The sequence below is a fragment of the Triticum dicoccoides genome, chromosome 3B, assembly GCF_002162155.2.
Source record: "Triticum dicoccoides isolate Atlit2015 ecotype Zavitan chromosome 3B, WEW_v2.0, whole genome shotgun sequence".
Lineage (NCBI taxonomy): Eukaryota > Viridiplantae > Streptophyta > Magnoliopsida > Poales > Poaceae > Triticum > Triticum dicoccoides.
Genome location: NC_041385.1, coordinates 562207774 through 562219540, shown reverse-complemented (window position 1 = coordinate 562219540; position 11767 = coordinate 562207774). Strand labels below are relative to the sequence as shown.

At 41.6% G+C, this 11767-nt stretch overlaps 1 long non-coding RNA gene across 1 annotated transcript; it reads left to right on the top strand.

Annotated features, from left to right (window-relative positions):
• Positions 1–7628: 7628 nt before the first annotated feature.
• LOC119281545 lies at positions 7629–8284 on the top strand. Its single transcript, XR_005138460.1, has 3 exons — positions 7629–7857; positions 8005–8103; positions 8218–8284. It is a non-coding gene; the product is annotated as an uncharacterized LOC119281545 (long non-coding RNA).
• Positions 8285–11767: the final 3483 nt, after the last annotated feature.

Here is an 11767-nt window from a genome sequence, read left to right as displayed (position 1 = left end):
TTATGACTAATGTTGAGTCCATGGATTATACGCACTCTCACCCTTCCACCATTGCTAGCCTCTCTTGTGCCGAGCAACTTTCACCAGTACCATACACCCACCATATACCTTCCTCAAAACAGACACCATACCTACATATTATGGCATTTCCATAGCCATTCCGAGATATATTGCCATGCAACTTTCCACCGTTCCGTTTATTATGACACGCTCCATCATTGTCATATTGCTTTGCATGATCATGTAGTTGACATCGTATTTGTGGCAAAGCCACCGTTCATAATTCCTTCATACATGTCACTCTTGATTCATTGCACATCCCGGTACACCGCCGGAGGCATTCACATGGAGTCATATTTTGTTCTAAGTATCGAGTTGTAATTCTTGAGTTGTAAGTAAATAAAAGTGTGATGATCTTCATTATTAGAGCATTGTCCCAGTGAGGAAAGGATGATGGGGACTATGATTCCCCCACAAGTCGGGATGAGACTCTGGACGAAAAATGGGGAAAATGGGAAAAAAGAGGCCATAAAAAACATAAAAGGCCCAAAAAATGAGAGAAAAAGAGAGAAGGGCAAATACTACTATCCCTTTTCCACACTTGTGCTTCAAAGTAGCACCATGATCTTCATGATAGAGAGTCTCATATGTTGACACTTTCATATACTAGTGGGATTTTTCATTATAGAACTTGGCTTGTATATTCCAATGATGGGCTTCCTCAAAGTGCCCTAGGTCTTCATGAGCAAGCAAGTTGGATGCACACCCACTTAGTTTCTTTTTGAGCTTTCATACACTTATAGCTCTAGTGCATCCGTTGCATGGCAATCCCTACTCACTCACATTGATATCTATTGATGGGCATCTCCATAGCCTGTTGATACGCCTAGTTGATGTGAGACTATATTCCTCCTTTTTGTCTTCTCCACAACCACCCTTCTATTCCACCTATAGCGCTATGTCCATGGCTCACGCTCATGTATTGCATGAAGATTCAAAAAGTTTGAGAATATCAAAAGTATGAAACAATTGCTTGGCTTGTCATCGGGGTTGTGCATGATTAAATATTTTGTGTGATGAAGATAGAGCATAGCCATACTATATGATTTTGTAGGGATAACTTTCTTTGTCCATGTTATTTTGAGAAGACATGATTGCTTTGATAGTATGCTTGAAGTATTATTGTTTTTATGTCAATATTAAACTTTTGTGTTGAATCTTTCGGATTTGAACATTCATGCCACAATAAAGAAAATTACATTGATAAATATGTAGGTAGCATTCCACATCAAAAATTCTATTTTTATCATTTACCTACTCGAGGACGAGCAGGAATTAAGCTTGGGGATGCTTGATACGTCTCCATAGTATCTATAATTTTTTATTGTTCCATGCTATTATATTATCTGTTTTGGATGTTTCATGGGCTTTAATAAGTTATTTTATATTATTTTTGGGGATAACCTATTAACCGAGGGCCCAGTGTCAGTTTATGTTTTTTTGCCTATTTTAGAGTTTTGCAGAAAAGGAATACCAAACGGAGTCCAAACAGAATGAAACCTTCGCGATGATCTTTCTTGGACCGAAAGCAAACCAAAAGACTTGGAGATGAAGTCAAAGATGTAACGAGGAGGCCACGAGGCAGGAGGGCGCGCCCAAGGGTGGTAGGCGCGCCCCCACCCTCGTGGGCCCCTCGTAGCTCCACCAACCTAGTTCTTTTGCCTATATATACTCTTATACCCTAAAAACATCATGGGAGGCCACGAAACCACTTTTCCACCGCCGCAACCTTGTGTACCCGTTAGATTCCATCTTGGGGCCTTTCCCGACGATCTGCAGGAGGGGGATTCGATCACAGAGGGCTTCTACATACCTCTCCGATGAAGCGTGAGTAGTTTACCATAGACCTTTGGGTCCATAGTTATTAGCTAGATGGCTTCTTCTCTCCCTTTGATTCTCAATACAAAGTTCTCCTCGATGTTCTTGGAGATCTATTCGATGTAAAACAACAATTTGGGCTGGGCCTCCGGTTAGTAGGTTAGTCCCAAAAATGATATAAAAGTGTAAAGTAAAGCCCATAAGCATCCAAAACAGGTAATATAATAGCATGGAACAATCAAAAATTATAGATACGTTGGAGACATATCAATCATCACGAGGTGCTTCTAAACGACGAACTTTAGCAATGGTGCATACTCGAGGAGAACACTTTCATCTTGAAATTAAGTGAAGGGATCAATTTATAATGCTACCGTTGTTCTAAGAAAAATAAGATGCATAAAGAATAAACATCATATGCAATCAAAATATGTGACATGATATGGCCATCATAATCTTGTGCTTTTGATCTCCATCTTCAAAGCATCAGCATGATCTCCAACGTCACTGGCATGACACCTTGATCTCCATCATAGCGTCGGGGTCATCTCACCAACTATTGCTTCTACAACTATTGCTAACGCATAGCGATGAAGTAGAGAAATTACATGGCGCTTAGTGATTGACACGCAGTGGCGCAGGTCATACAATAGTTAAAGACAACCCTAAGGCTCCTGCCGGTTGTCGTACTCATCAACATGCAAGTCGTGAACTTATTAAAAAACATGATCATCTCATACATCAACATATATCACATCATATCTTGACCATATCACATCACAACATGCCCTACAAAAACAAGTTAGACATCCTCTACTTTGTTGTTGCAAGTTTTACGTGGCTGCTATGGGCAACTAGCAAGAACAGTTCTTACCTACGCAAAACCACAATAGTTATTATCAAGTTTGCTATTTTAACCTTCTTCAAGGACCGGCCCTAGTCAAATTTGATTCAACTAAAGTAGGAGAAATGGACACCCACCGCCACCTTTATGCAAAATAGGTTGCATGTCAGTCGTTGGAACCGACCTCATGTGCGTGGACATGTAAGGTTGGTCCGGGCCGCTTCATCCCACAATACCGTCGAATCAAAATAAGACATTGGTGGTAAGAAGTAAGAATATCACCGCCCACAACTCCTTTGTGTTCTACTCGTGCATATCATCTACGCATAGACCTGGCTCTGATGCCACTGTTGGGGAAGGTTGCATGGAAAACAAAAAAAAATCTATGCACACGCAAGATCTATCCATGGAGATGTATAGCTCGAGAGGGGAGAGTATGTCTACGTACCCTCGTAGACCGTAAAGGGGAAACGTTAATCAACGCGGTTGATGTAGTCGTACACCTTCACGATCCGCCTGATCAAGTACCGAACGCACCGACACCTCTGCATTCAGCACACGTTCAGCTCGATGACGTCCTTGCCTTCTTGATCCAACAAGACGGCGAAGTAGTAGATGAGTTCTGGCAGCATGACGACATGGTGATAGTAGTGGTGCAACTATCTCCGCAGGGCTTCGCCGAGCACTACGAAAATTATGACCGAGGACGAACTAGAGGGAGAGGGGCGCCACACATGGCTTGGGAATCGTGGTGTGTGTTGGACCTCTCCCTCGTCACATATATATAGGTGGAGGGGGGAGAGGAGGCAGCCCTAGGGCGCCCCCAAGGGGCCGACGGCCAGCCCTAGGGCCTGCCTAGCTGCCCCCCTTCCATATATGAACATTGGGGGAAGGAAAGGGGGGCTGGCTGTCTTAGGGCGCCTCCCCCTTCCTTCCCTCCCTTCCTTGGCGCGTGGGCAGGTGTGGAGGGGCGCGCCAGCCCTCGTGTGGGCTGGTGTGCTTCCCCCCTTTGGCCCATAAGGCCCACCACTTACCGGTGGCCTCTCGGAACCCCTTCCGGCACTCCGATAAATACCCGGTACTTTCTGAAACCTTTCCAGTGATCGAATATCATCGTCCTATATATCAATATTTACCTCCGGACCATTCCGGAGCCCTTCGTCATGTCTGTGATCTCATCCGGGGACTCAGAACAACAATCAGTAACCAACTCATATAGTACTATATCATCAACGAATGTTAAGCGTGCGAACCCTACGGGTTCGAGAATAATGTAGACATGACCGAGACGCTTCTCTGGTCAATAACCAATAGCAAGACCTGGATGCCAATATTGGTTCCTACATATTCTACAAAGATATTTATTGGTCGAACCTTTATGACAACATACGTAATTCCCTTTGTCTGTCGGTATGTTACTTGCCCGAGATTCGATCGTCGGTATCTCCATACCTAGTTCAATCTCGTTACTGGCAGGTCTCTTTACTCGTTTTGTAATACATCATCTTGCAACTAACTCCTTAGTCACTTTCCTTGCAAGGTTCTTGTGATGTGTATTGCTGAGAGGGCCTAGAGATACCTCTCCGATACACAGAGTGACAAATCCCAATCTCGATCCATACCAACTCAACAGACACATTGGGAGATTCATGTAGAGCATCTTTATGATCACCCAGTTATGTTGTGACGTTTGATAGGACTCAAGGTATTCATCCAGTATCCGGGATTTGCATGATCTCATGGTCGAAGGAATATGTATTTGACATTAAGAAAGCAGTAGCAAGAAACTGAACGATCATCTGCTAAGCTAACCGATGGGTCTTGTTGATACGTCTCCAACGTATCTATAATTTTTGATTGCTCCATGCTACTTTATCTATTGTTTTGGACTATAATGGGCTTTATTTTCCACTTTTATATTATTTTTGGGACTAACCTATTAACCGGAGGCCCAGCCCAGAATTGCTGTCTTTTGCCTTTTTCAGTATTTCGAAGAAACAGAATATCAAACGGAGTCCAAACGGAATGAAACCTTCGGGAACGTGATCTTCTCACCGAACGTGATCCAGGAGACTTGGACCCTACTCCAAGAAGCGCCAGAGGCGGTCATGAGGGTGGAGGACGGGCCCCCCTGGGCGCGCCCCCCTATCTCGTGGACCCCTGACGCTCCACCGACGTACTCCTTCCTCCTATATATACCTACGTAGCCCTAATAGACTAGATACGGAGCCAAAAACCTAATTCCACCGCCGTACCTTCCTGCATCCATGAGATCCCATCTTGGGGCCTGTTCCGGAGCTCCGCTGGAGAGGGCATCTACCACGGAGGGCTTCTACATCAACAACATAGCCCCTCCGATGAAGTGTGAGTAGTTTACTTCAGACCTTCGGGTCCATAGCTAGTAGCTAGATGGCTTCTTCTCTCTTTTTGTATCTCAATACAATGTTCTCCCCCTCTCTCGTGGAGATCTATTCAATGTAATCTTCTTTTTGCGGTGTGTTTGTTGAGACCGATGAATTTTGGATTTATGATCTAGCTTATTTATGAATAATATTTGAATCTTCTCTGAATTCTTTTATGTATGATTGAGTTATCTTTGCAAGTCTCTTCGAATTATCCGTTTGGTTTGGCCAACTAGATTGGTAGTTCTTGCAATGGGAGAAGTGCATGGCTTTGGGTTCAAGCTTGTGGTGTCCTTACCCGGTGACAGAAAGGGTTGCAAGGCACGTATTGTATTGTTGCCATCGAGGATAACAAGATGGGGTATTTATCATATTGCATGAATTTATTCCTCTACATCATGTCATCTTGCTTAAGGCGTTACTCTGTTTTTAACTTAATACTCTAGATGCATGCTGGATAGCGGTCAATGAGTGGAGTAATAGTAGTAGATGCAGAATCGTTTCGGTCTACTTGTCTCGAACGTGATGCCTATATACATGATCATACCTAGATAACCTCATAACTATGCTCAATTCTGTCAATTGCTCAACAGTAATTTGTTCACCCACCGTAGAATACTTATGCTCTTGAGAGAAGCCACTAGTGAAACCTATGGCCCCATGGTCTATTCTCATCATATTAATCTCCATCACTTTATTTACTTGCTTTGCCTTTACTTTCTACTTTGCATCTTTATACCAAAAATACCAAAAATATTATCTCTATCAGATCTCACTCTCGTAACTGACCGTGAAGGGATTGACAACCCCTAATCGCGTTGGTTGCGAGTAGCTATCGTTTTGTGCAGGTATGCGGGATTTGCGCGTGACCTCCTACTAGATTGATACCTTGGTTCTCAAAAACTGAGGGAAATACTTACGCTACTGTGCTGCATCATCCTCTCCTCTTCGGGGAAAACCAACGCAAGCTCGAGACGTAGCCCTTGTCCATCACATCGTTCTCCTAATTAATGATGTGATACCGTTATCAAGTGAGAACTCATGTCCATGGTTAGGAAACCTTAACCATCTTTGATCAACGAGCTAGTCTAGTAGAGGCTCACTAGGGACACGGTATTTGTTTATGTATCCACACATGTATTTAAGTTTCCGATCAATACAATTCTAGCATGAATAATAAACCTTTAAAATGAATAAGGAAATATAATAATAATAACTTTATTTATTGCCTCTAGGGCATATTTCCATCATCATGCAGTTATATTATCAATATTGGATGTTTTATATTCATTTACTAGCAACTTTATATCATTTTTTGGGACTAACCTATTGACGTAGTGCCCAATGCTAGTTGTTGTTTTTTGCTTGTTTTTTAATTTGCAAAATATCATTACCAAACGAAGTGCAAGGAACTTTTTGGGGATATTTTTCTACCCATAAGACACCGAGGGAGCCAAAGGAGCACACGGGAGGAGGCCTGTGGGGCCCACTAGGCACCAGGGCAAGCCAGGGGGCCTTGGCGCACCCTTGTGGGTAGTGGAGCCCACAAGAAGCTTCTCCATTGACCTCTACCTCTATAAATACTCTAAAATCCCCAAAACCCTAGGGGATTCGAGAGAATACAATTTCCGCTGATGCAAGTTCCAGAACCATGAGATCCAATCTAGAGGCCTTTTCCGGCACTCTGCTAAAGGGGGCAACGGTCATGGAGGGGTTCTTCATCATCCATGTGTGCCCCTCCGATGATGCGTGAGTAGTTTACCAAAGACCTACGGGTCTGTAGCTAGTAGCTAGATGGCTTCTTCTCTCTTTTTGATCTTCAATACAATGTTTTCCTCGATGTTCTTGGAGATCTATTGATGTAATGACTTTTTGCGGTGTGTTTGTTGGGATCCGATGAATTGTGAGTTTATGATCAGTTCTATTCATGAGTATTATTTGAGTCTTTGCTAAACTCTTTTATGCGTGATTGTTATAGCCTCGTATTTCTTCTCTGAATTTTTGGTTTGGTCAACTAGATTGATTTTTCTTGACATGGGAAGAGGTGCTTCGTGATGGGTTCGATCTTGCGGTGCTCAATCTCAGTGACAGAAAGAGACATGAGACACATGTATCGTTGCTATTAAGGATAAAAAGATGGGGTCTATTCATACGGAATAGATCTTGTCTACATCATGTCATCATTCTTATTGAATTGCTCCATTTTTCCATAAACTCAATACACTAGATGCATGCTGAATAGCGGTGGATGTGTGGAGTAATAGTAGTATATGTAGAATGGTTTTGGTCTACTAATCTTGGATGTGATGCATATTAAGGACAGTATAACTGCACCTAATCCCGCAATCTGTTTAAACTGGCCCAGCTGTCCTGTGGGCTGCTTCTCCAGGGGCCGAAACGGAGGCCGTTGGTGCATTGGGCCTTCTGTCGTCCCAAGCCCATGAACGACTAACCCTAACGTTCCCTCTCTCTGTTGCTCGCACGACATCAGCGGTCTGGGCGGCTCCACGAACGAGTCGCTCTCCGCCTTCCTGAACTTGCCTCACCGCCGTCTCGCCGCCCATCTCAGAACTGTCCTTGATCGCCCCTGTCTGTGGTGGAACGACTCCTCCGTCTTCGCCCAGCCGTCGCCGACTTCCTTCTCCTGTCTTTTCCCCTAAAGCTGCATCACTAGGAGAGAGGATGGGGGTGGAGGATCTATAGGATTTTCGAGCGACAACCCACCTAGACATGGTAAGTCCTTACCCAAGATCTTTCCCTTGCCATTCTCAATCTGGAAGCTCTTGCTCTTTCTTGATGCCAGCGTGCAACCACTTGCAGAGTTGCAGGTACTCTTGCCTGCTTCAATTTAATCATATTGGTTTATTTTCCATTGTTCAGGTTGTGGATAAAGAGAATAGGAAGCGAGAAGCAGGGGAGATAGGAGATGCAATGAGAACTAGAGAACAGAACAATGTAGAAGAGATGTGGTCGATGAAAGTATTGATCTGGGCATATTGCCATTCTTTTAAGTTCAGTTAACCTATACTTGAACATGCACCTAAAATTTAGACTTAACTGACTACTAACATTGTTTTATTGTGTTGTTTACAGTCTAGACATGCTTGAGTCTCCATTGGCCAGATGCTTGAAATTTTGAAGCATTCCGCTCATCAAAAGGCAAGATCTCACATACTTTGTTTTCTCTATATTTGATAAAAGCCTCACGTGTAGCGCTTCACATTTTGGGTAATATGTAGATTATTTTGCTTACGGCATGGTGGTCTTGTGGCATCATTTTCTTAAAATATTTTCTCTCTAATATTGGTCATTTTGTGAGTGGTTACAGGAGGAAAAACAGTAGCAGAACTAGATGAAGAATACAAATAACTCATCAAATAAATCACATTCAGGGTAATCCTCTATGTCAACTTTCATATGTACCCGCATGTGCAAACTTGTATTTGAAATTATTTCTAAACTTGTCATGCTGATGGTTATTGCGGAACTTAGAAGATTATGTTGAACGGATCGACGACGACGACAATGATGATGAAGATTTTGATATACCAGGACATTCAAGTGTCACGTGAAAGGTACTTGTCTCATTGTAATGTGTTTTTATTTCTTTTCTGTTTCTATTTCCTATGGTCTTAAGTATGAAAGGTAGAAAGATCACTGTATAACATTAGCTTGAAATTATTTGAGTCACAAAGTGGGTATATGTACATATAATTGACAAGTTTAGGCCCATCCCAAGCTGTAGGGCTCATGATGCAAAATTTTGTTGCTAATAGGATATCAATGACAATTAGTATTTCCAAGTTGTAAGATGATTAAGAAAAAACACATTGATCTATGTTGTTGGCTTGTTGCTAGCATAAGCAATTCTCAAATATGTGTTTTCCTTTTATGTGGCAATAAAGTATTTTGCCTGAAACATCTGCATTGCAGCTAGGATATGCTATTCTCATAAGCCGCTCACCTAAAAACGAGAGTTCTCTATTGCTTAATGTAGATAAATAGATAGTCTTGCTATGCATGTTTTGAGGCAATCTGTCAGATATCTGGAGGACGGTAGTGGGTAAAAATGCCAATAATGCACATCATTGTCATATGCCTCTATCGAAATTGACTTATAATAAGGTGCATGTTAAACTTTCAATAATATTTTCTGGAATGTGTATTTGTGCATATTGTTACTTATTACTACTGTAAAAAAGTCGATGGCGAACCCAAAGATTTCAGAAGGACTGTGGAAAGAACGTGTTGAGCATAAAAAGGCGACCTGCAATAATGGTAATTTCTTCTTCTTATAGTTTGTGATATGCCTTTTCTTTTCTTATGAACCTACTGCAGTGGTAATGCGAGGAGCAAGCGTGTACAAATTATATCATAATATACTCTTTATATTGCATCTTTAGTTTATTTCCCATGTGTTTTTTTATCAGATTAAGTGAAAGCTAGATGAGGCTGCACCTTCAAGTGCAGTGATTGCTACGCGTCCACTGTATCAACAAAATTTCAATTGATATTGTAGCCGGTGTCGTGGTAACTCTTCACATTACTTTCATATAATTGAATGTGTAATGTTTGACCAAGTGTAGCTCCATTTACCTTCTATGGTTGTAATTATGTTTTAGAATCACGATCCAGTTTATGTGATATTAGAAAACAAAAATCATAGGTGGTTGTGTCAGAGGCCTTGGGAGAGGTGCCATGTGCACACGCGAAGCCTAACTACAGCAGTCGGAAATCTAGGACAACCCGACAAATAATTATTATTAAATTCGAGTATGTGAAACAAAGAAGTCAAGTGTTCCACTGATAATAGAAATGAAATTCAGTTATACTTGTTTAAAGACATTCTTATTATTCTACCAAATTCCACCAAAGACAGCCCATTTAAACTTTTCTCCGTGAATGTGATGCACTCCATACAAGAAATGTCTAGTTGCACTAGGCATGTCTATTTCTTCTTTGTTGCGGAACATGGTGGCCCTTTCGGTAGAGAGGCATGTGGAGATTTTGTTAATGCATCATGTATATAATCTATAATTACAATTTATGTCTCCTGTTTCATGTCTACTTTTCTTGTGGCTTATTAGTCGTCTTGGCATTATGGATTGGTTCTATTTACATGCCAAGCCAATTTGTACGTATATGTGAACCTTGCCTTTTAACGTAAGTATATATATATATATATATATATATATATATATATATATATATATATGACATTTTCATTGATTATTGACTAACTTAAGGTTATGTTTGTATAAGTACAATATATTTGATGAGCCCATATATTTACAGTAATTCATATCATTTATCGTACAAATATATGGGCGCAGCAACGCGCGCCATTTATGATCTAGTATACATGATCATTGCCTTGGATATCGTCATGATTATTTGCTTTTCTATCAATTGCCCAACAATAATTTGTTTACCCACCGTATTCTATTTTCTTGAGAGAAGTCTCTAGTGAAAACTACGACCCCCCGGGTCTATTTCCTATCATATTAAATCTAAAAATACCTGCTGCACTTTTTCTTTATTTGTGTGTGTTTTTGTTAGATCTATTTGTCAAACTCATACAATTTAATCTATCTCAATACCGAAGAGGGATTGACAACCCCTCTTACGCGTTGGGTTGCAAGTTTTTGGTTTTTGTGTGCAGTTGTTGTTTACATAGTGTTGCTTGGTTCTCCTACTAGATTGATACCTTGGTTTCATAACTTAGGGGAATACTTACATTTCTATGCTGCATCATCCTCTCCTCTTCGGGGAATACCAACGCAGATACAAGCAATCAACAGCCTCTCTACTTTGTTGCAAGCGTGCAGCCTTCACGATCCAGTAGCGTTGCACCGTCCAGAGCTAATTGTCACCCAAGAATTAGAGTGGGGAGATTATAACCACACAGGGCATCTATTTATGAGGATTAGCCTAGCTCTAATTAGTCAACTATGACCAACTAGAACTAGAAGAACTAGAGGAGGCTCCAAAACTTGTATATCCAAAGGGCGGAAATCCTCTAGTATATATAGGTTGGAGGGGAGAGGAGGGGCACCACAAGGAGAGGGAAAGTCCCTCCCCTTTGGCCGGCCAAGGGAGGAGCAGTTAGACTCCTCCCCTACTCAATTCAGCCCCCTTCCTTAGGGAAGGGAGACACTTTCTCACTGGGGCCTTTTTGGCCCAAGTTGCCTTCCACCTCATGACCTTTTAGGCCCGTTGATATTTAAATTAAATATAAAATGTTCTAAAAACTTCTAGACCATTACACACACACACACACACACACACACACACACACACACACACACACACACATATATATATATAAGCATCTCCATAAACTTTTTTCACCTATATACAAATTATCGGTAATACCTGGTATTACCCGATACTCACCAAAACCCTTCCGGTGAGCCCGAAATGCTTCCGGATCCTCATATTCATGTAATGATTCCACACATATATTCTCATGACTCCCATCCTATTAAAACTCAGTATATCATGATTGCCTCAAGAACCCTTCCGGTGACGCTGAAACGCTTCTGGATTCTCTAGGTACTATTCTGAATATTCATGTAATAATTCCACACATATATTCTCATGACTCCCATCCTACCAAAACTCAGCGGATCATGATTGCCTT